Genomic DNA, 23,574 nt, shown 5'->3' with positions numbered 1-23,574 from the left:
CCAGACAGCCTTACCACTTACAATCTTTCCTTACCAAATGGTTGCTGAGTGAACTTTCTTAAATTATTAACGTATTCTAGAGTAGAAAATAAACTCAGGTCAAACAATTTCAAGACAATTCCATTTATGTTAGATGGAGGAATAAGCAAGAGTGAATATTCAGTGAAAGGTATTGATTATAAAAAGACAAACAAACTGCAAGCTAATGTGTGTATAAGTAAACATACAGATGAGCAAATAGATTAGGGAACTAAAAATATTATGGCCCTCAAATAGTCATGCATAATAAAACAATTTTAATGAAACTTTCACTCAGAGAAGCTACCTAGCTCTCTATAATTTTACTTTGCCGTCATTCAGGATACATGGTGCTAACAAATAGTTCAAGAAAAAGAAAAAAGTTCTTATTTAAAGAACAACTCTAAATAATTAATCTTATGTTGATAGTGTGTTAAGGTAAACCTCTCTGATCAGCATTCTAGAAAATTAAATGTTCTTAGAAGAGGTCTCTGTCAGACCAAAAGAGGTGCTAGCTTTTATTACTTATGACAGGAGAATCTCAAGTAATGTTTAGGTTTGTCTGTCTGGAGATGTCTTTCCCTAGAGTAAAAAAGCCCAAAGTTTGGAGAAAATTAAGAGAAAACATCTAAGCATGGCAATGGTGTAGACTGTCCTACAGTGCCAGTGAAGATCTGTCCAGAGTTCAACACTGTAGCTCAAACACTTAAACATACAGCGAAAACCTCTTAAGATAGACCAGGTGCAAAACTTTAGACAAACAGAAATACAGATGTGCAAAACATCAGTTGCCTGAGGCTACACCACATCCTGCTGGAAGAGTGCATCTGACTGGGATCTGAAGCCCAGAGCATCGTTCTGTAATGATGGCACAGCCCATGAGCTACAGCTTTCATGTATGGCTGGATTCACAGGGGAACACAAAATGACTGAAACGAAAAATTACCTGAAATAACCACTGAAGCATGCTAATAACACAGGTTAATTTCTCAAATTCTAATAATTTTAGCTGCACAATCATAATTAACAATTAAATCTCATTTTCATTTCTTCTTAGCTGTTACTTTTCTCTGGTGAAGCAAAAATGTTTGCCCTTACAACACTGTCTTGGGCTAAGGTTCCATAGATGCCATATCAGCAGCAATACTTGTATATAAATAAAACATGCCTAGTTTTAGCACTGCTGTAATACTATGACCCTTAGGAGCAAACTACAACCTGTTGGTTACATGTGATCGGAACAGGTATGCAAGGTGCTGCGGGTCTCTCCTACCCCCAGTCCTACCCAGAGAAGACAGCAATCAGAGCATCAACATGCCCAACCTCTCTTCTACACTGGATGAGCTACCTCACTTGATTTGCCTCCATAGAAGACCTTGCACTGTTTCTTTCTTTATGCAGAAAGCATGAACAAATGTGGAAAAGTAAGTGAATGACCTTTCCATTTATCTAGAAACAGATCTTCTCAGTTGAGAGTAAACTTAACATCAGCACTCAAGTATGCATTTATTGAGCAAAACTCTACTGACCTTCTCTTCAGCCAATTTAAATACACAATGTATAGCATCAAAGAAGTGATTAGCAATCTTGTATTTTGGGCTTAATCTCCCTGCCCCACAGGCCATCTGACTTCCAGACACAGCCTTTGGGCTTTCGGGAAGTCACGGCCCTTCAGAGGTGCTGTATGTTGGGCACAGAAGGACTAAAAAGTTCCAGGCATGCCACGGTGTGCATCTTCCCATGGATCTTCTGTGCTTAAGATGAAATCAGACCTGCCAATGCAAACATATTCCAACCTCATTGCAACAACATATCAGGATGCCCATACCAGAAGGATCAAATGTTTCTCTTCTATCCTTTGCATGGAGCTACATGGAGCCTTTCTGAAGCTGCATGAGAAAGGCAAGGTACAAAGCATCTCAAAACATGAAGAATCATCCTCTAAAGAAAAGCAAGATGGAAACCCAGAGACAGCAGGAGCTTATAAAGCTCCCCTTAGTTCACAGGTTGGGTCTTTACACTTAGTATACTTATATCAGTGTGGGCAAATGAGATAACATGGTACATATTATGCAGGTAGGCTCCTTTGTCAAGCTGCAGGTCACAACTGACGACCGGCTTGACAATCGACAGAAGCTCATGTATCTGCACAAGGTTGTCATGGCAATGAAACGTCTGCGAATGCAGCTGATACGAACTGCTGCTTTGCCTTGACAGCGCTGAAAAATATTGCCAAAATTATTCATAGCCTGGAAATAAGAGAGGCGCAAATGCCCTAATGGTTTTCTCCACCACTATATGCTGTTAACCATTTTGAGGTTTTGTAATTTTCTTCATTTTTATTGCACAGTAAATCAGTCAGCCTTCCATTATGACAGCAAGCAGCCCTTTCATTTAATGTATTCAGGTCTCGCAAAATTAAATTTATAATCCAAAATAAATATAAGCATTTTTATAGTTTTATAATCACACACAGTAGCCTAGTAAGCTAATAGTGCAAAAAAAGCACAAAATAAATAAGTCAAGCCCCAGATCACTCTTACAAGAGGGGCCAATCTCTGCCAGCACTGCAGAGCAGCTCTCCGTGACTGTGTTTCTCCAGCTTTGACTGGGGGTTCCAATGGAACTGGAAAGGACAACGTTCATGCATGGTGCCCATGCTGATTCTGCTCTGTGGAGACTAGGTTTTCCTGAGCCACCCATTCAGAGTCTTAACAAGGCAAAAAAGAATGTATTTGAGCCCATGCTATGCTCCTAATGAAAAGCAAGGCACCACACAGAAGATTCATTTTACAGACCGAGTTTCAAAATTTTTTTCTGTCCTTTCACCTTCAATTTTGTCTCCCTCAATACCGCCATATGAACGTTTTATTTATATCCAGTCACTTTCACCCAGTTGGAAGGCATTCTCTGAAATAAAATTGCTCTTTTCCTGAGACAGTCCAGTTAATAGATTCCCTTCGCATCTACTCTCTTCAGCAACTGAACCTCCTTGATCTACTGACACACCAGGCTTACAAAAACCCCACCCCAAAACAATCCCCCCTCCAAACAAAAATCCTCCAGCCCTTCCAGAAGAACAAGATTTACTCTTCTCCACAGCTAGATGTTTAAGAATTACATAACTCTGAACATACACGTTGGTGATACTCTCTTGATTTGTCAAAGAGAGGTTGCACCCAGATAAGACTAATGTAACATGCTGCCACGCTACACGACCACTGGATAGTTATTTCACCTGCATCACCAGGTCTGGGAACATTTTCTGGATAATTTATTGGATTTCCTTGTAATTCTACCAGCTCCAGGATATTAATTTCTGGGAGCATTTATTTCATGTACATACTCATTCTGCCCCTACCTCATCTTCTGTCTCAGAGCGGACTCCACCCATCTGGCAGGGAATGAGGTCTCCATCTAACCCTTTCATGCAGGTTGTTGAAGCAACCAAGTATTCCTCTACCTCAAACCAATCCCAGAAGAATGATCTTGTCCATCTAACACATCCAAGAACTGAAAAATGGCAACAGCCCTGCCCCATTCCCATGCTAATTACGGTCATCTTGTTTCCTCCATCATTGTGGCCCTGCAACAAACCCCCCAGAAAAGTCAGTGGGAATCTTTCAGTGCCAGTGAATTTTGACCCAGGTCTGTGCTGAGAATATATTCCATATATTTGCATACAAAGTAAGATCTAATTCTGCTTGGAGACTTTCAGGGGAATTCAAAGTGCAAGCTGGTGTCAGTGAAGGAGTGGGGAAGAAAAAGGCTAATCCTACACATATTACTTCCCTCTAAAGACCTTTAGAGTAGAACACTGGTTATTAAAAACCACTGACAAATATATATATAAAGCAAGCCAACTTCTCACTGTTTTTTTAAATTATAATGTAATTATTATTTAAAACAAAGCATTTACATATTGCTTTTGCTACTTAGAAACAAACTTGTTCTGGCTGGAAGCATCCTTTCTGTTGAACAACACTATCACAGTGCTGCATAGAGAGAGTATGTGACCACTCAGTTTGAGTGTGTTTTGGGATCTAAAGGTTGCATTCAAGTACAAAGATCAGTCTGCATTCTAGCAATCAGTTACTTTAACTGATTTATTTATTAGCATGAAAATTATTTTATTTTCTAAAGTGTAAAAGTGAACAGAGAGTGTGTTAGAGTTGCTTAAGAGAATGGTTAGATTCACTCAAGGATAAGGCAGCAAAACATTCCTAACCAATCATCATTATAAACTTAAACCCTGGCAAAATAAAGGAAAATAATTCCTTAAAGAAAAAAAGTTAGAAATTTTCCTTTTCTGTGAGTTACCTGAGGCTACATGATTATTTTGATGGAGCCTAATTTCTCAGAAGCATCCAGAGGCAAAGAAAACCACTGGAGAATGAGAGTGCTCAAGGGAGCAGCCTGAGAAGCGATGCCTGGGCTGTTGACTTGGCAGGACTCCTGAAGCACCCAAAACTAATGGGCATCTCCACATCATCTCCATTTCCACGGTCCACAAGAAGTTTCTGCTGTTCATGAGGATACAAGACCCTGACTGCAGTGTAACCCCACCAGAGTTTCTGCACCTACTCAGGTGCAGAAAACTGCACAGGGAGAATGAAATATGTTTGCCTTCATTCTACTTTGATAAATTGGTTCTTAAAAGACTATATTGCTCCAGAACTGCAGAATGGTCAATGTTCAAAGTGTATTGTTTTAGCAGTGGCTGCAGTGTACTGAAGCCTCTCTGTCCTCAAAAAAAGAACCCCAAACCCCACTCCCCATGCCCCCGCCCGGCCCCCCCCCCCCCCCCAAAAAAAAACCCACCCAAAAAATGGTTTTCAGAGATGGGACGTGGGCAGCAGACAAAGCCCCACATAGGTCTTGCCCATGCTTTTTTGCTGACAACAGCTCAAGCCAACAGTGCCTGCAAGAATGATGAACCCAATTAGTGTACCCCCAGGTGCAACTCTCAAATTCTGCCAGCAAACCCCAGCGTCTTCCTTTCTGAAAACAAGGCTGGGCTTTCCCTGATGCTCCAATGTACTCCTGTGAGCACAGAAAGGTTCATGCCAGCCCTTCCCATTATAAACCCTGTCCCCTTGCCCAGTGCTGTCTGAGTTGCACTCCCCAGCCAAGGTCCCACGCTGCCCTGGCCCAGAGCGCGGGCCTCCCCAGCCCCTCACACCATGCCTTGGCAAGCTTCACAACAAACGGTACCACATCCCATGAGAAAACACGCAATGCCAAGAAAGACATGTCAAGAATACAGAAACGCTTTGTGGGTTTTTTTCAAATTGTTCACGTTTTATAGGTGCGCACTAGTAGGTGTTAATTTTCTCTATTATTCCTCCAGAGCTGTCCAAGTTTGCATTTAATTAACTAAATGACTTGAGCCATCCAATTCTTGTTGCTACTAATGTATCACAATTAGAACAAACTGTTGCCACAGCAACTGCTCAATCCATCATAATTCATAAACTGGAGCGAGCTTGCTTTATGGTTTATGAAATCCTTGGGTTTCTGTGACATGCAGATGGGCTTTTATTGTTATGCTAAATTGGGAATGGGTAATCCCAGAATACAAGATGATTTAGGTGCTCATTTAAATGAGATTTAATTACAAAAACTCTATCATTGCACGACCTGCCAAATTCCAATCATTCCATGATCCCCTATACTGTCAGGAGGTATACATGAATATCAACACTAATCCAGTGCGTCAGGGAAGAACCTCCTCTCTTAATTATCAAACATTGTGTTTATTTTATTGTAAGAATAAACTGAATCTCCATCTCAAGTTTGGTGCTACAATGACAATTTACAGCAATATCCAAACCATCTTCCAATAAGGGTCTAACGAGGAGATACCTTGTCCCATATCACCATAGGACAGCTCACAATTCCTTGTTACCAGCTCCAAGCTAACTCTGAAATTAACTCCTACATGTCATATCTCAGAGATAACATTACTAGGAATTATTTAGAGCTCCTTATCAGCAGTTTCATTTGGGGTACTTATACAGAAAGAGATCGGGATTATTACAGGATGAGAAAAACCTGAGTTTTAAGCCACATCAGCTAACACATTTCAGTAATCCATGACCTACCAAATGTTAACAGCTCACAGAGCCTATTCTGCATCTACACCTTAGTAAAAATATATAGTAAATATATTTTTGACAAGATAAAAAAACCTCCACTGTTTATTGCTGTCTTCATAGCTGCACAGCATACCTGCTCTTACACTTAACTGAGATTTATTTACTGTCTTCTATCCCTTATTATGTATCAAGAAATAAATGCTGAGTACCTAGTAGTTCCCTTATCTGCATGAGGAAGCCACAAGGAAGCTTGTAAATACAAGGCTGCATTTGTGAAAAACTATACCTTCTGTCAGTGTATGCAAGCCCTGGGCCTCAGGGGAGAAAAAGCATCCAAAGGAAGATTTTTTCTGTGTATATGATTGCAATCAAATCAAGCCAGTCCTGCTCCCACAGGGAAGTTTACTTTAATAAAGGTTGTCTTACGCATTACCTTCCCGAGCCTGGTGACACAGCACAGGGCACTGAACCACCTCCCATGCTCCACAGATGCCACCTGGGCACACATCCAGGAGATGTGTTCATTTTTTCCCAAGCAAGTCCTTGCTCAGGTCCAAGTTAGACTAAATCTGGTGCTGGCACTGGGCTCTGCCTGATGCTCGCGAGGTGGCCAGGAGTGCGCAGCACGTGGTGCAATTACCAAGAGGGATATTTAGAGGCCCTGACCTTTCCTTCTTATCTTCAGTCATTAACAGATTTCATCTTACAGTCAATAAAATACGCTAAAACTACATTGATTTTGAAGCTGTAGAGAATCAAATCACTTGATCTTTCTGCTTAAACTTCCTTGGTCCTCCAATTAAGATACCAGAATAAATCTTAACTACTACCTAATATCAGTTTTCACAAGACTTTCTCTCCAGCTGTAATCATGTTTTAAGCACCTTGCCTAAACTAATTGATTTTCGTTCCTTTTTTTAGCATCACCTAACACAATCTAGTGCTAAGCTTTTAAATGCATTTTGCTCTTCAACTTACTGGTGAATTATTGTTGCTAGTTAAGTTTGTTAGCAGGATCTGTTCCACTACTAAAAAGAGCTATCTTGTCTTCAAATTGTATTTAATTATCTCCATTAAACATTACAGGCTGCTCTGATGTTGAAAATGTAAATCACAGGGAACAAGATGATAGCATATTGTTCATCACATATTTTTGTCCTCCTACTCCCTCTGCATTCTTTTAAATAATTGTCTCTAACTGTAAGTCCAATGAAGATCTCCTGAACACTCAAAATACTCAATTTACAATACATATGTTATTTTTTAGTTGTTATAAACACAACATGAACATTACTTAATCGGTGAAACCATATGACTCAGAGGCATAGGCAGGGTTAAGCCACAGGTTTCCCCACTCTGGCAGAGGCAGTTAATTACTGAATGGATGGTGTTTAATCGACAATTAGCAGTGTCAGAAACACAGTTATTTCTGAGTAACCTGTTTCTTGTAAATATAAGTTTCACCTCATTCCCCCACCCTGGGTTTTGTCGCCACAGATACTTCAGCCATTTGAAGGCCAAATGCCAACACAGATTGAATAATCTCTTGGTGAAGTGCCTGACATCATTAGCTGAAAAGTGCTAAACCTGAAAAAACCCTTCATAACTCTTAATCATAACTCTTGACAATTGAAGAGGTCAACAAGGCTCTCCTGTCCACTGCAGCTGACCTCATCAATAGGAAATGACTGTCAGATAACAGAGCCTGTCTTGTAAAACATTCTTTGGTACCACTAAGTGGATACATTTCCAGCTGCCGTCTACCCCTTTCCCACCCCCACTACTGAGTTTGGGGAAGAAAACATGGATCTTCAGTTTTTGCTGCTGATGAGTACTGAGACGGGCACGTTAGCAATAGCAAAGACAAAGTTTAAGACGGAAAGGATGTCAAACTGCCAAATTGCAGAAGGAAAAGGTCTTCCTTGGTTCTTTTCCCTTATCTGGACAGGGCACCACACTCATCTGGTAAGAGCTGGTGGGGGTGGCTGTGCCACAGCTACAGGCCGAGGTGAGACCTGTCTCTGCCTCCAGGGCCCCCTGACCCCGTGTTGGAGGTGCAGGCTTCAGCATAGCCCCAGCTCCACTTCGTTACTGTGCCTCTCACCTCCTGAAGCTTCACGCAGGCATGTTGAGTGGAGCACTTCCCCAGTGAGACCCCTTCTTTAACAGGAGGGAAAAAACTTTAAAAAATAATCTCTCTCTGATCTCTTCCCCTAGGTTCCCTCTTCTCTTCCAATTTGTCTCCCTGCCCATGCATCAGAGCAGCTCCTCTTGTATACACTTATAGGCATCTTTGTTTTGGCAGTCACAGACTAACCTCTTTCTCTTTGAGAGGCTTTTAATTTGTCATAAGGTATCAATCCTCTGACAATACTTCTCAGCTGCTTTCTGCTGAACAAACATCACAGATTTTTAAAGCTGCCTGGGAAGTCAGGGCAGAGCAGGAATTGGTGACACCTCTGTACAAGGCACCTCACAGGTCAGTCGGTTGGTGCTTGCTGTTGAATGGGGGCTCCTTGATCCCTCTGCAGCTCAGTGAAATGGTGTCGGAGCAGCTTGGCCACTGTGGGGTGAGCTGGCCAGGGATGACAGGATGTGTCTTGCTGGTGGCCGTGGTCCTTCTCGCACACCTGACACCCCCAAACCCCATGGAGCAATGGACTGGTACAGCCCCACCGGGTCTGCAGGAGCACCCCAGCTCTGCTGCACAGTAAGGAAGGATCCTCACCAGCTGTTCTTGAGGAATTGTTTTTGATGAATACGAACACAGATTTTTAAAAAAGCCATTATTTAAAAATGTAGAAGTATAAACATACCTCGTCACTTTTGGTGGGGTACACTTGGGACACAAAATTTTTGCTTCCATCTACAAGAATTAATTGTTGTTTCTTTTTAACCTTCTGCTAAGCTTATGCCTCAAAGACAAAATACAAGGCAATTTATTTGACCAAATATGATGGTTCGTACTTTTATTATTATTACATGCCTATATAAACCATTTAAACCAACAAATAAATCCTTCAGGTCAATATTTTTGCCTTCACCTCTTATGTATAGTGAAACCTATTTTTTGCTTTGCATTAAATTGGCCTTGCTAGACTGAAAATGCACTTTCAAGAATAGCTGTTTTCTTCCTCTGCAAATCCAGCTATATTTAACTCACTGGTATGCACAGAGGACCTGACATTTTTGTGTTAGAGGATCTTATTCAGAGCGAACTGCAACCACCCCCATGATCAACGGAAGTTTTGCTTTGCGATGGGGGAGATTTCCTTACCAGTCCCTGCAACTTTGGATTTTTTACTCATTTGTGGAAAAGTCATTTTGGCTTTCCTCTTGGGTAAACATCAGCTAATTGCTAGCTCCAAAGTTGCGCGTTCTCTCTTCTTTCCACCCTGGTTTGGTGTGGGGTAATTTGTACTACATGTAGGAAGTCACTGTTCTGTGACACCCAGCCCGCAAGCTCGCTCTGACCGAACCAGTGGCAAAACTTCACTTGACTGACTCTCTCCTAGCAGATTTGTTTTCTCCTTCCATTTTGTTTCTATTTATTCTAAAACAAACATGAGAAAAATTTAGTTCTGAATGTGTGACCCAAGTAAGGCAATAAAGGATGCTCCTTCTGTGCGGGGCTGACAAGGGTACTTGATTCCATGCCCTTCCACAGACTGCTCTCACAAGCCACTCATATGCAGTGACAAAACTGCTTGAGGACCCATTCTTTCTGCAGAAATGGCTCGATCAGATGAAACCCTGACTCCGGCATACAAGTTCAGCAAGCAAATTGAGAAACATCTGCATAACTTACATTGTATCGAATAAATCCTTCATGGTTTTCTTTTTGTTCCTGGATGAGCTTAGAATCAGCAGCCATTATTTCTTACTCAAAATAACATTATTATGTTTCTACAATACCCGTGGGGTTCAGAAACTGGTTATGATCTGTTCTCACAAAATGCTACTTCAGTTCCTAGCATTTGGCTTACAATGTTAGCTGTGATCTACAGGATTTTTCTGAAAAGATGATTAACTCTCGTTCAAACAAAGGAGCATTAATGGGAACGGAGGTATTCTGTGGGAGAAAACAAACTGCACTACGCGTCACACAGGCCTAGCAGAGCACAGCATCCTCTGGCCACCTGTTGTGGAAAAATCCTGTAGAGGTTAACACAGGGAATGAACTCTCAATACAGCCCCAAATCACCCCACTGAATCCCTGAAACAGGACTCTCCCCAAAACTGCATGCTAGAAGAGAATCAGGGGGTTGTAGGAGTATATCAATACCTCTGAGAAACCACATCATCTTTGTAATGTACTTATCTCAAGCCTCACATACACAGGAAATTCAAAATAACCATTAAAATACATTATCACAAATTGAAACTATCTGCAGAGACATTCAAATACACTTGCCCTCCCCTGTTCTGAGCAAATGAGATAATTTTATGATTACTTCCTTGTAAACCAACTTTGAAGAGCTGTTTTGTAATTACAGTTACCCCTTGTGCTACTATGTAGCTACTTTGAGGTACCTGTGACTATTCGGAAGCACTATTCATGAAACAGGGTCTTGCAAGACTGAGTTTTTACTGTTGCTACCATAGAGATACAGCAAGATTGAAAAAAAACCCACTAACGCCCCACAGCAGTTTTATGGTCGATGCAATGGCTCTGCTGGAGAAATTATGTTGTCAGCTCAAGTGAGTTTGACATTGGAGAGATATCAAAATGCAAGCAAAGAGAAAAGTTTCATCAACAAAGTAATTATTCTTCTGGACTCAATGGAACCGTAATTATTTCACACTGAGGTGTTGTCAGTTTATGCTGCAGATAAAAACTGTTAGGTAACACTAACAGGACCTATGCAGAGATTGCTTTTCAGATGTAAAACTCTCCTGGCAGTTCTACATTTTCTAAAAAAAAAAAAAGGAACCAAAAAAGTACATGTCAACACTATGCATTAAACACCTACACGTTCTTCCCTTTAAAAATTACATTGCTTTTTAGCCAGAGGCAGTTAAATATGCACTAGAAATCACATAGCAAAAAGATACCCTTCTTCCACACTTTCTCAGGGCATTTTTTGGAAGTAAGTTCAGTGCTCACATGTGTCCACAGCACAGTGACAGTTGTCCACCAAACAAAGCCGAGCAGAGGCGGTGGGCCCAGAGAGTTACAGGCAAATGCTTCTGCTACTGCTGGGCTCAGAACAGGCAATGTGAAAAGGCATGTAAAATACTCCCAAGTCTGCTGTCTCAGGCAGTCTGAGATCGTTCATAGCTTGTGGCTCTTGGGTAATGGAGCAAAATTGAAATACATGATGGCTGATGAGGAGGAGGAGCTGGTTTTGACTGCCCGCTCCGATGAATTAGTGCAGCAGTTGGGCTGTTCTAGGCTGCACCAGTGGTGTGGAAGAACGGTTCTCCCCAAACACCAATGAAAAATTATTAATCTATGTTTTTTCCCCAGAACATCCCCTTTCTGTCCCCAAGATGGTACCTGCAGCAGCATGCCCTGCTGTGACACGTTCTCAGAGACCTGCAGTTTCTCTTCAAGGGGATAGTATTTTCAGTTACACGTTTGGTCTGCTTAAGTGGTCCAGAGAGGGAGACCACAGAGCACATCAGGGAATTTGGCAGCCCTGTTGCACTGTCATTGGGCAGAAGGGGACAGGGGTGACCATCTCCAGATTTGGGGGGGAGTATTTTCCCCTCTATAAGGCACACTTCTTTCTGGGTTCCATTTATTTTTCCATCTTCTGAATCAGATTTTGTCTCTCTCCTCAACACAGAATGGAATGGAAAAGGCTAGAATTATCACAGTGACAAGATGCCTCCCTTTCTACATCAGACATCAAAGCAGCATGCTTGGAGGCTTCAAAGAGTCCCTCGGTGACTGCAGAACTACCGCGGGGTTGCTAACTTAAAGTAATTTCTGCTTAAATGAATACATCTCTGTTATGAGACAGCCACATACAAATTTAAATGTAGTATTATCACTCCATTATGAAGATACCTGCTTCAATAATTGAAAATTTCACAAAATGAATTGATTGTTAATTATCTTTTAGCTTTCACCTATACATTCCTGTAAGGCTATTACTGTATAAGCATGAACACAAGGATGGCACTGCTTATACCTGACTAACGGTTGGTGGCACCCCTCCATTGGAAATGTACACCCTCCTCCTTAGGTAATTATGTGGAACATGATTGTGGCCTTGGGCTCTGCCTGCTCAGTGTTTTCAATTAGATTTTACTACAAAAGTACATATTAACATTAAAGGAGCATTACAATGCAGCAAATGTGATAAAACAGATCAATGTTAGATGTACCTTATGCTTCTGTTGTTTCAAGAATCATAATCACCATTAATTTATGGTCTTCTGAGGAGGATCTAATTACTCTAATCATCTCTTATTTCACCCAGAGTATGCACTTTTGCTGTTACCTAGCTTTAAATACCTGCCTTGGCAATACAGACAACCTAGACCTGCAGTTTTAGCGGTCCTACAGCCTTTTACCAGCTTGGATGAACTTGGAAGGTTCTGAGCAGTCAGATGCTCAGTGGGAGATCTCCCAGATGGGATCAAGTGCAGGCAGAAATCCCTCTTCCAGAAGAGGCCTGACTTGGGAATATGAGGCAGCACTGAAGGTAATATATTTATCCCCCAAATATCTTCATTCTTCTCTTTGAAGAGAACAGGTGTCAGCTCCCACATCCTGGCCAAATCATGGGTGGTTATTTTCTGCCCAGTTTGAACTGCCCCATCTTCCCCACCTGATGCTGCCATTATTAATGTGGTTAACACAATCCTGGCGGGCTCTCTGAATACCCCAGTGGTGAGCACAGCCTGAGAACACACAGAGGACTACACACACCTGCCCACCTTAAACTGTATTTCCGAGTGCTACTATTATTGCTACATACTGGCTGATACAATGCTTCTACTATGTAGTTTCTAAATCCATCTTTAAAATGCTTTAGGTTTCTTCTGTATGCAAGGAACTATTACTGTTATTATTGTATTCATTTCTGAAACACTCCTGGCTGAACCTTATACAAATTAGAGGTGGATAAAAATCCGGATTGATTATATAGTTCCAGAAATAAGTGAAAATCAAAGCTTTTAAAACACATTTAAATACACAGAGACATTTTCCTACCACTCATTGTTTTCTACCCAGTGTAGAAATGCAATTACAAGAAATTTCATGGCAACACATACTAATATACCATTTTAGTCTCGCTTCAGAGAGTAGCAAAACTTCAGGAAATATTTAATGCTTTTCAAAAGTGACTCAAAGTGCTTTTGCGATAGTGAGTGTCAAATCCAGTGTATAGAAACGCAGCTCCCTCCACGGAAATGAGATCGCGTTTGGGTGTCCCAGAGCCAGGTTCCGTTTCTTACACAATCACTCCTCTTTTTTTACATTGCTTTCTGCAAAGACCCCAGCTACGCAGCTTCACTTGTGCAACACCTCGTGGCATTGTTTGCATACTCTGAGCAGAAAGAAGCATCGTTCCCCAGGTTGAGCTTGCAGCTCTGCGTGCTCTGCGTGCTCCCAGCCCTGATGGACACGAGAGCCCCACGATGGCAGCAAGCTAAGTGCTCGCCGCAAGACTCGCACACAGCACCTTTAGCCCACTGCCCGGGAGAAATCTGCACCACGGGCATGAAGGAGACAGTTTTACATCCATCTCTAATTGCTAGAGAAAGCCTAATGGAAGACAGCTCACAGTCATGGTGGAGGATTGCGCTGGGTGCAACACAGAGCTGCTGACTGTTTTACAGGAGGGCACTTGGGAGGAGTCTGCACAGCTGAGGAATTGGGGTCCCCCATCTGTCCCCCACATCCTGACCCCGACAGAGCCCAGTACCCTCTCAGCACACCCACACGGACAGCTGGCCAGGGGTTGGCCCTGCAGGGACCAGCACCTTCTCTTGCACTGCAGGACAGGCCGACTCATCTGGGCACGGGGATCTGCGCAGAAGGACAAACCCACGCTCTTCGCTTTCCATGCACAACTCTCCTGTGGCAAGCAGGAAGGTACATTTAAAGCTTGAGACAAGGCAATGAAATTATAAAACGGCCTGTCTGTTCTAGAGATATTGCCTCAGGCACATCCTGCATTGCCACAAAGTAAAACAGCTTCAAGTTTTCTTAGAAATACAACCACCATCAAGCAGTAAATCTATCTTCCACCACACATCTCCTCATGAATCCCAGAGCCGAACAGCCTTCACCCGATCCATCTCCCGCTAATGAGAGTCATGCTCGTCCTCCACAGGAGCAGGTACAACATCATGTCACAGCAGCCTCTGGATCACCAAACCAAGGAGTGAACACTCAATCATCCCTCAGCCTCGACCGCAGAAGGGAGAGCAGGGCACTGGCAGTATCAATCTCTCGTCCTTTTTGGCATCAACCAATCTAACAACTTTTTCTATCTAAGCTTTAATTTGGCTTTCTCTTTGTGAGCCCTAAGCCATTTCCCATCATGTCAAATAGAAGTGACAAATAACCACACATCTCTCTGCTATGCTGAAGTGTCAGGGTATGGTATATCCAGAAATCCCAGGTGTCCAGGTGTCCACTATAATTTTTCTTCACTTTTTTTTTTTTTTTTCTTTTTCTAAATATTTTTACAGTAGCCCACTAATCAGAGGGAGATGGGGCAGGTATTCCTGATAAGGCCATCTACTCCCTGAAGAGATTAGCGTGAAGCAATCCAATCAGTAATATTATATTTGTCCTGAGCTGTACTCTCCCATAGGAGTTTTTAAAAACAGCTGCTAAAGGCCAAAAGTAAGCCAGATTCAGTAAGCAGTGGGGCTGAGTGGCTGCTTGTTTAGGGAAGAAACCTCCCACTGAAGCACCAGGGCAAGAAAAACAAGCCTGTGGCAAAAGAACAACCCCAGAACTCAAAATTCCTGTAGGACATGCTGCTTCAGTGATATGTATATAAATACTGACTTTCTACTTTAGTGTTAAATCATTAGTAGCAGTAACATGTTACAAGCCTTTTGCGCTATTTTTTGACTAGTGAGAGCATTCCTTCACAACTGGAAGACAAAATGAATGCAGAAGGTAATATCTTCTTGAAAACTTCACCAAGAAGTGACATGTTTAAGATTTTTGATTAGTTCTACAGAAATTAACTGTGAAACTCTATAGATATTTAAAGGTATTCACAAGATTTTTTATATACTTTTACAGTAGTGCTCTTACCTTTCCTGATAAAAATATAGGCCACAAGGATCATTTTTGTAATAAAGGTTATAACCAAAAAATTCCACTATTTCATTTCTAGATTTCAAAGAACACTTAGTTTTTCCCTCATTTAAAATGAAATGCTATGTACTCACTGCGAATAGCACAATACTCCACAAAAGTGGACTTTATGTATACTCTGTTCTTTGAGGATCTCCAGACCTTACAGCTCCAGCCTGGAGGCCTTAACTGAAATTAAGTGAAGCTGCTTTTCAGTTCAGGCTTGTTACAGGACAACTCTAATGTCAGATCCCTACATTCCATGGTTTTCTCAGGGAGACAACATTGAGGCTGGATAAAATTAAGTACTTCAGCATCTGAACATGCTGCTCCCTAAGATAGTGAAGCAATAGAAGAACTGAAAGCATATCATTGAAAGAATATTTGTGGTTAATGAGTTTTATGGAGGTACTATTACTAGAATGCTTCTTTAAACGAAAGCTAATATTCACAACTGTCCTTGTATGAGGCCCAAATTATGGTAGATTCAGTCACATTCCCTGTGAGCCTCAAAGCCTGATTTTCTCCACTATCCCACAGTATAAAACTCCAACAAATATTGCATTCAAATCCTCATAACTCCAAAATCCACATATGTAGAGTTGCTATAGCAACTGTCATCTCAAGCCTTCCCAAGGGAGGAAATAAATGAGTGTCCTACCTGGTTAATCGGTATTTGTGTTACAGAGAATTGAAGGGTAACTTAGTTTCACCAAAAAATAGAACATATACTCAAGTGCTACCATCTTAATGTGACATTATTTAATCTGAATAAGAATTCACTTTGCATGTGCCTTCAAATTATAGTATTTATGTAACATTCAACAAAATAAGTAAAAATGTTGCTGCCAAATATACCTGACTTACTCTGTTTATTGATTTGAATAAAAAGGGTGTTAAAAAAATAGGGAAATGAGAAGGAAGGTGGAAGAGTAAATGAGATTAAGAACTTCAAATTTTACAGAGGTTGTATTACAGTAAAAAAATCCCTACAACCAAAGGTGCATGCAATCTCTGTGCAAAAAGTTGACGAAAGAGGATGACTGTATGGTTAACTTTTTCTCATTTCTCTTCATCCAGGATGAATACAGCTCCCAACCAGGAAGACCACACTCTCTGAGAAACCAGCATCACTCACTCAGAGTCGTGATTATGACTTGAAAAAAAGTCCTGAAAATAATTCAAGAAAAAATCCCATTTGAAGAATATATTCAGGAGCATGTTGACAGTTATTACTAGCTTGTAGACATATCCAGAAATGTATTATTTTAATCTTAGCAATTACTAAATAAAAGTAATCACAGCTACGAGGCAGTAAAATCTCTGTGAAACATAAAAATATAACGATGACATATCCCTCTATATTAGTTCAATGACATAATTTGAGAAAATAAGATCTTAGGGGAATATTCAACATACACAACTACATCTGTACATAGTTAAAGAGAACAGATACAGACTTCAAACCTGTGGAGACAAGGGTTTCTTTCAATCTAATGGTTAGAGCTCTGGCAAGTTTCCAAATTGCAAGTTTCCTCCTCCCAAATCTGAAGGGCACGTGCCCAGGAAGCCGTACATCTGTACGCTCCGATCAGTGATGCCATCAGTCTGAGTAAAACGCCAAACATACTTGTACAGTAACACAAAGCAGTGTTAGGGTTTGGGCAAGCGAAGCATCCAAGTGGATTCTGGCATGCCTGCTTACATAAAGCAGATTGATGTTCAGGTTTGCCATTAAAGTGATCTAATTTTTCAGTATTATATTCTAGGGATTCAGGAAATTTAATTTAAGCAACAGCATGTATATATGATAATACTAAATAACCATAGGAGAAGAAAATAGCTTGTGCTCTCATACTCCTTCATAATTAGAACTAAACATTGTTAGAGGAAAGGGAGAACACAGTGGCAAGAAAAAGCCCCACCCTAACATAGGCTTATTTAACACAAACCCACAGGCAATTCCTCCTGTTTTACTAATCTCTGTACACCACCATCAATATACCCAAATTCAATGTTTCCATGGTCTCCTACTGCATCCTTCCTGTACAATTTTTTTTTTTTTTAAAGAAGAGATTACTTCCAAAAGCTCACTTTAAATTCGGGATGTGCTTTTTATCTTTGCTACCTTTCTAGGAGATTCTCTTGCAGAGCAGGAGAAGGTGAGGGATGAAGCCCCTCTGGGATGGTTACTGCTTCTTTAGGCTTTGCCACCAAGCTGTGAGGAGGCTCTGCTGCAAGTCTTTGCCACCAAGTGCTGGTGAGCAGGGACCCCATGGCCAGGAACAGACTGCTGGACAGACAGCTTTACAGCCAGCCAGCCTAATGGACAGAGCTGCTGCCTGTTGGCTCCGTCGGAGAACGGTGAAGGCGAGTTTCTGTCTGTGTTGCTGCTGAAGGTGCTGACCGAAGGTGCCATGCATGGGTCTGGAAAGCATACTGCTATCTGCCTGTTTTTTACTATTCACTTTATCATAAATACAACTATGCTACACGACAAAGGTTAAAAAAAATGGTAATAAGAAGTGCTGAAAAGTGTTTTTTTTTCCCTAACAATAAATTGACTTCTACATGCTGGAAAAGTAAACCAGTATTTTAAGAACTCTACATACCACAATGATTTAACTGCAGATGCTTTTTCTCCTTCACTTTGCTTTAACCATAAAAGTATTGCCTCTGGAAATCAGCAATGGTATAAGCTTTAAAAATATTAACATTATGAGAGACTAATAATAACAAAGCAAACTATTACAGCTACCTATGAAGTGCTGTTTCCAAGATGTGTTAGAGCATATCCCATGCTGTTGATCTTTACAGTATCTGTAAAGGGAAAACAATAAAAATAATCCAAGAAATAAAAACATGTGACTCTGTGTCCTGGTTCAGCTAGGTGAAGCTAGGGTTAAGTTTCCCCAGCAGGAGGAAGGGATCTCCAGCCGGGTTATTCACACCATGCTGAGGTCAGGTCCGGCGCGGGGGAAGCTTTCCTTTGTGGCTTTGGTTGCGGGGAGCACGCGCAGCGGGCTGGCTGTGTTCACTGTGGTATTCCTCTGTATATTTTTTTGTCTTGTTTACTGTTATTACTGTTTATTGTTGTTATTATTGCTATTGTTGTTGTTCAGATTGTTTATTACACTGTTGTATTAAATTTCTCCTCATTCTAACCCCGGGGTTTGTGCCCTACTCGGTCCGAGGGTGGGGGAGGGACAACGGCAACGTGGTCTCCAGTCCCGGCAGGGCCTAAACCATCACACTCTGTGAAACTCAGATGCATCTCCCAGTGCTCAAGCAGGAGTGTGATGCCGGGGAAGAGTCCTCCCAGGGCAGAAGTGAACACGGCATCCCCGCACGCAGGGATGGGGCACGAGGACTTGGCCTCAAACTGCTGGCCTGGACCAGCCCCGGTAATCCCCTACTGCAGTGCCTTGTCTCTGGAAATGGATTAAAATCAGAAATGGATAATCAAAGGAAAAGCAGATGAAGAACCCGCCAAGGGGCTTCAGGGACTAATTACTCTCCAGTGCAGGGCTGTGTGGGGCAGGGTGACAGGGTTCCCACACCCTCTGCATCCCTTCCCATCCTTTCACTTTGGTACTCTAAAATTTTGACTCAATTTGGCTTATTGATTTAGCCGTGCCTCGCCTGACCTTACAGAGCAATCTGTGCTCTTTTCAAGTGCCACTTCATATTGACTCTGCTGTGAAGCTATGACTCCTATAATTGGTTTAACAGCTCTTTGAGGCCACTTTGTTTCTGATAAGATACCCACACATCTGCAGAGAATTTAAAATAGATTTGTTGTCACAAACAATTACACCAGGAGTGTAAAAGCAGTGTTTCATCCCTACAGTCCTCTCCAAATATTCAGGTTAACAAGCTGAGCATGCCCAAGGTAGGAGCTGGGCAGACGGTGGGGATGGATATTGTCTTGTCCACAGCCCCAGAAACCCACTGACCCTTCAGCTGATGATGGTTTTGATCATTAGGAGCTGCTCAGAGTTGAACAGTAAGTGACTCCCTCTTCTCTATGGGGACTCCTCTCTGTATTTAGTGGCTTTCTACCAAATACATGCTAAAGGTTCTTTCTCAGCAAAAGACATGGCATGATTCCAACCCTCAGTACTGTGTCCTGGTCCTCAAAGGTTACCTCAGTATTTTAGAATATATATTAACGGCTATAGGAAAACACACAAAAAACCCCACCCCAAAACACAACCCCCAAAATCTAGACAACAGCAGCAATTCCCAGGTATGGAGCAACGGCTGTGTGACCACTGCATCAAAGCCAAAGAAACTCAAAGAAAGGTAAAATGTGGTAAGGACGACGATATTTCACGCCCACTAGGAAATGACATGCTGCATTACCAAACTAAGCCTATAAATTATAACTGCACATGTGTTTTCTGAATTTTTAGATAGTAGACACAGAAAGTGGCTGAGTAAATGCAAGCTGTAAAAAGGTCAGGAATCCGTTTTTTCCATGTGCCGCTTCCAATACACCTGATGTTTTATCTCCATCCTGTAGAACAAACTCTGATATCTGGCCTTCCTCAAACCATACCGCCTCGCTCCAGTCTGCTGCAAATGCTATTGCTTGAATTATTTGCCTTTTATGAATTACTTGCAGCATACTTCTAGTTCTTTTTGTTGTTGTTGTTGTTATTTTCTACACTGAACAAGGCAGGTATTTTCAATATGCTTTCCACCAAACAACATTATGCTTGTATTTATTGATAAAATAAAATATATCCGTATGATGGAAATCACAACATTGTATATAACACCATTTTTCAGTTTAAAAGATTGCATTGCATGAGATTTTCAGCAGGTGCAATTTCCATTTCAGCAAAGACCTGTGTGGCTAAGCTTAAGCACAATATTTTCCAGAGAAAACATCTGACAGGAAATCACTAGCAATCACCAAAAAGTACAATCCCCTCACCCTCACTCAAAAAAAGAGACAGAAAAGAAAGCAAAGAAGCCAAGCAACTGCAGCTCGATATCTGTGTAAGGAGAGAAACCCCAGCAGTCAGGCCACAGGTATAGCCCTCGGATTTTGCACAGCACAGGGCTCCAATGTACTACAGCCAACGTCTGCCAGCGCCATGGGCTGGGGGAGCTGGGCAGCCCCTCTCTAGGGACAGCACGTTACGTGTGTGCCCACTGCACAGGTATGACCACACCAGGTGGTTTGTTGGACAAAACCTAGCAGCTTTCCATCCAAGGAACTGCAAGAAGCCCCAGCAGCAGGTGAGGAGCTTGGGCTGTGATGGCTGATATGGAAGTCCCCTGTCCACAACGTCCCCTCAGCGGGGCTGCACCAAGCAGAAGCAGCCAGTGCCACCGGCTCTGCGTCACAGCATGGGGCCTTCCCCGGGCTGGAGCACAGCCAAGCTAAGGGCCATCTCCTTTGCCCAGTACCCTCTCCTGTGCTCAGTGCGAAATCAAGCTAATCATCAACTCTTTTGCTGTCCTACATGAATTTGTACAAGAATCTTATGCTTTCAAAGAAGTACGGGGTAATGCAGCTCTATGACTACACGGAAACCTAAAGCTTTTGCCACTAAGTGATTTTAAAAGCTGACAGCAGCCTTTGAAATTTTTCGGGTCTTTCTATCATTGGTTAAATCTTTGCAGACAACCGTTTAAAGCACTTCATCCTGGTCACCTGCAGACCGAAAGCATTCCTGAGCAGGCAGCACAAAAGCTGCACTGTACTCCCTGCATCACACCAAAGTTACCAATGGGCCCAGCTGTGTTTAAAGCCGCTTACACTGTTTCTTATCTCTCCCTTGAAAGAGAGAGCAGAGGTTTCTGAAGCATTTGTAAGAGTTGCAGACCTTCTTAATTCCCTTTAGGGATGCAATGGCTGCCTGTAAAACCCATGGCGGAGGGGAGATGATACTTGGAAACTTAGCCTCTGCTTCTTCCTGCATGATCCCCTCTTCCACTGGCAAACTGAGACCAAAACAACACAAATCTCTGGACAACCAACCTTCTGACTGCAAAGAACAAAGCTCTGGTGCAGGCACCTTCCTATGGAAGAGACTTGTAGCCAAAGCATGGACCTGCCTGAGCAATACCACTGTCTTCCTGCAATTTTATTTCAATAACCTGTAAGTTTAACAACTGCAAATTTGGAAATGATATCTCTGGTGCAAAATGAGGTATGTTAGCTGGGATCTGAAATTTGGTCACTCATTTAAAAGATGCAAAAATTTTATCCACAGCAGTCAGCTTGCCCAAGTCTTGTGTTAAGTTGTGTCATGTCTTATTTCACGCTGACATAGCGCTGAGGGATATGGTGTAGTTGGGAACTGTCAGTGTTAGGTTAATGGTTGGACTAGATGGTCTTCAAGGCCTTTTCCAACCTAGATGATTTTGTGAAAAAATGAATGTTAAATGAAGATAAAGGCAAAAAAAAAGGAGCAAGAAGCCAAAGGTCTTTCCTGCACAGGGAAGGTTGGTTCCAGTAAGTTGGGATAACTGATAGTATGCTACTAAATCCATGCAGTATCTGTGGGAGAGCATTTGAGGTGAGGTTAGTGATGCCTGGATTCAACTGGAGTATACCACAGGTAAGGAGACACAGCTGTGGTTTCCTCCAGGCTGGGGAAGTAGATGGGGTCAGGGCTGCAGAGGGTAAAACAGTCTGACAGCAGCTCAGGACAGCCCAATATTCTAATTTCTCCCTAAATGCTAGGCTTGCAGGTACTTGCCAAACCACTCTGAAATTACAGCTATCTCCAAACAAGATTCAGAGAGAAGTAAAACCAGATCTCTGTCACTGAGCACAACCTGGAGCCACTTGGGCAGCAACAGGAACGTGCCAAAGGGGCCCGAGGCTCGGGGTAGTTGGCATTGCAATGCTTAGTCACTCACAGCTTGATTCAGCCCTATGCATTGTAACAGTCGATCCGTTTTCCAACTCTTGAATACTTTTTACTCAAAACACACAGAACAACCAAGGCTCTCTCTCCCTTTTTAAATACTTTAAATGCAAATCTGCAAAAGATCTTTTCTTGCTAATAGACCTTCCAACAACGTTTTGGACAAGGAATTGTATTGTCCGCTGGCTGTTTATTATAGCCTGCTTTCTCCAATAAATCCTCAGCAATAAATACAATGAGAAGAAGTGACTTTCTCCTTGCTCTTTTGTGTGAGACAGAGGAGAGGCTGTTAATGCTTGTACCTAAACCATCACAGCGTCAGCTGCAACATGCTGGGTTGGGATCCCAGCTAACTGCTGGTCCCAGCAGAGCTGATTTGATATATTTACAAAGAGCACTTTAAACCTGATTTCTGTTGGCAGCAAAGCCCAAAGCTGACCAAGTTCTGCATCTCTTCACACAGAAGCCTGCTCTGATTGCCAGGGCATATTTCCCCAAGCTGCTGGTGCATGAGAAGCTGTGAGCATGGGGTGGAGGTGATGTGCACTTGAGCCCTGCGACAGACACACCGCATGCTCCTCTGCAGCATGTGAAGTCTCTCAAAGCCAACGGGAATCTTTTAATTGAGTCTGATGGCACTTTGCAATAATTCATTTTTCCATCAATCCAACTAACGGATTAATTAGATCTTCATGTTTGGATGCTTTTTCTTAAGTCACCTAAGTGTAACATTTTGGACTGGCTTTTGGTGAACGAATTCCACGGGCTTACATGGACCTCACTTATGAAGAGAAGCAACCTGGCATTCACTCCAGAACTCTGGTTATACCCTTGCCATGAGCTATAGGGTAAGTCTACTTGGGCTAGTTCAAAAATATCCCATGCAGAATGCAGTGTCAGTCCAGTCTCAGAGCTGGAGCTCAGGACAATTTACCTTGCACTGTAAATGTGCCCTAAGGCTGCTATTTGTGAAGCAGAGCACTCATCAGACCACACACTGCCCTCAGTGCTGAACTCCAGAAACACAGGAGTCTAGCTGACTATTTTTTGACAGGTTTTTTTGCTTACATCTTGTATGCAAAATGATTTAGTTGAGAGATGCCTCTTTCTAGACAATATGACAGCTAATTCCCACTTACCCTACTGAAAAGATACAATCGAAATGGATGCAACAATAAAACTAATGGCTAATATGATTGCTATTGATCATTTGCCAGTTTATCAAATGAATAGCCCACCAGCTCAATGGGGAAGGAAAACGGTACTATGTATTGCACATATCTCAGTAATG

General features: G+C 42.1%; 1 protein-coding gene across 4 annotated transcripts in view; it reads right to left on the bottom strand.

Annotated features, from left to right (window-relative positions):
* The window catches only part of GRM7 (glutamate metabotropic receptor 7), a 308,790-nt gene that overhangs the window by 46,059 nt on the left and 239,157 nt on the right, over window positions 1-23,574 (bottom strand). The window lies entirely within an intron of this gene.

Source organism: Athene noctua, chromosome 10, assembly GCF_965140245.1.
Source record: "Athene noctua chromosome 10, bAthNoc1.hap1.1, whole genome shotgun sequence".
Lineage (NCBI taxonomy): Eukaryota > Metazoa > Chordata > Aves > Strigiformes > Strigidae > Athene > Athene noctua.
Note: the sequence above shows the minus strand (reverse complement) of the source record. Positions and strands in the feature narration are given on the sequence as shown.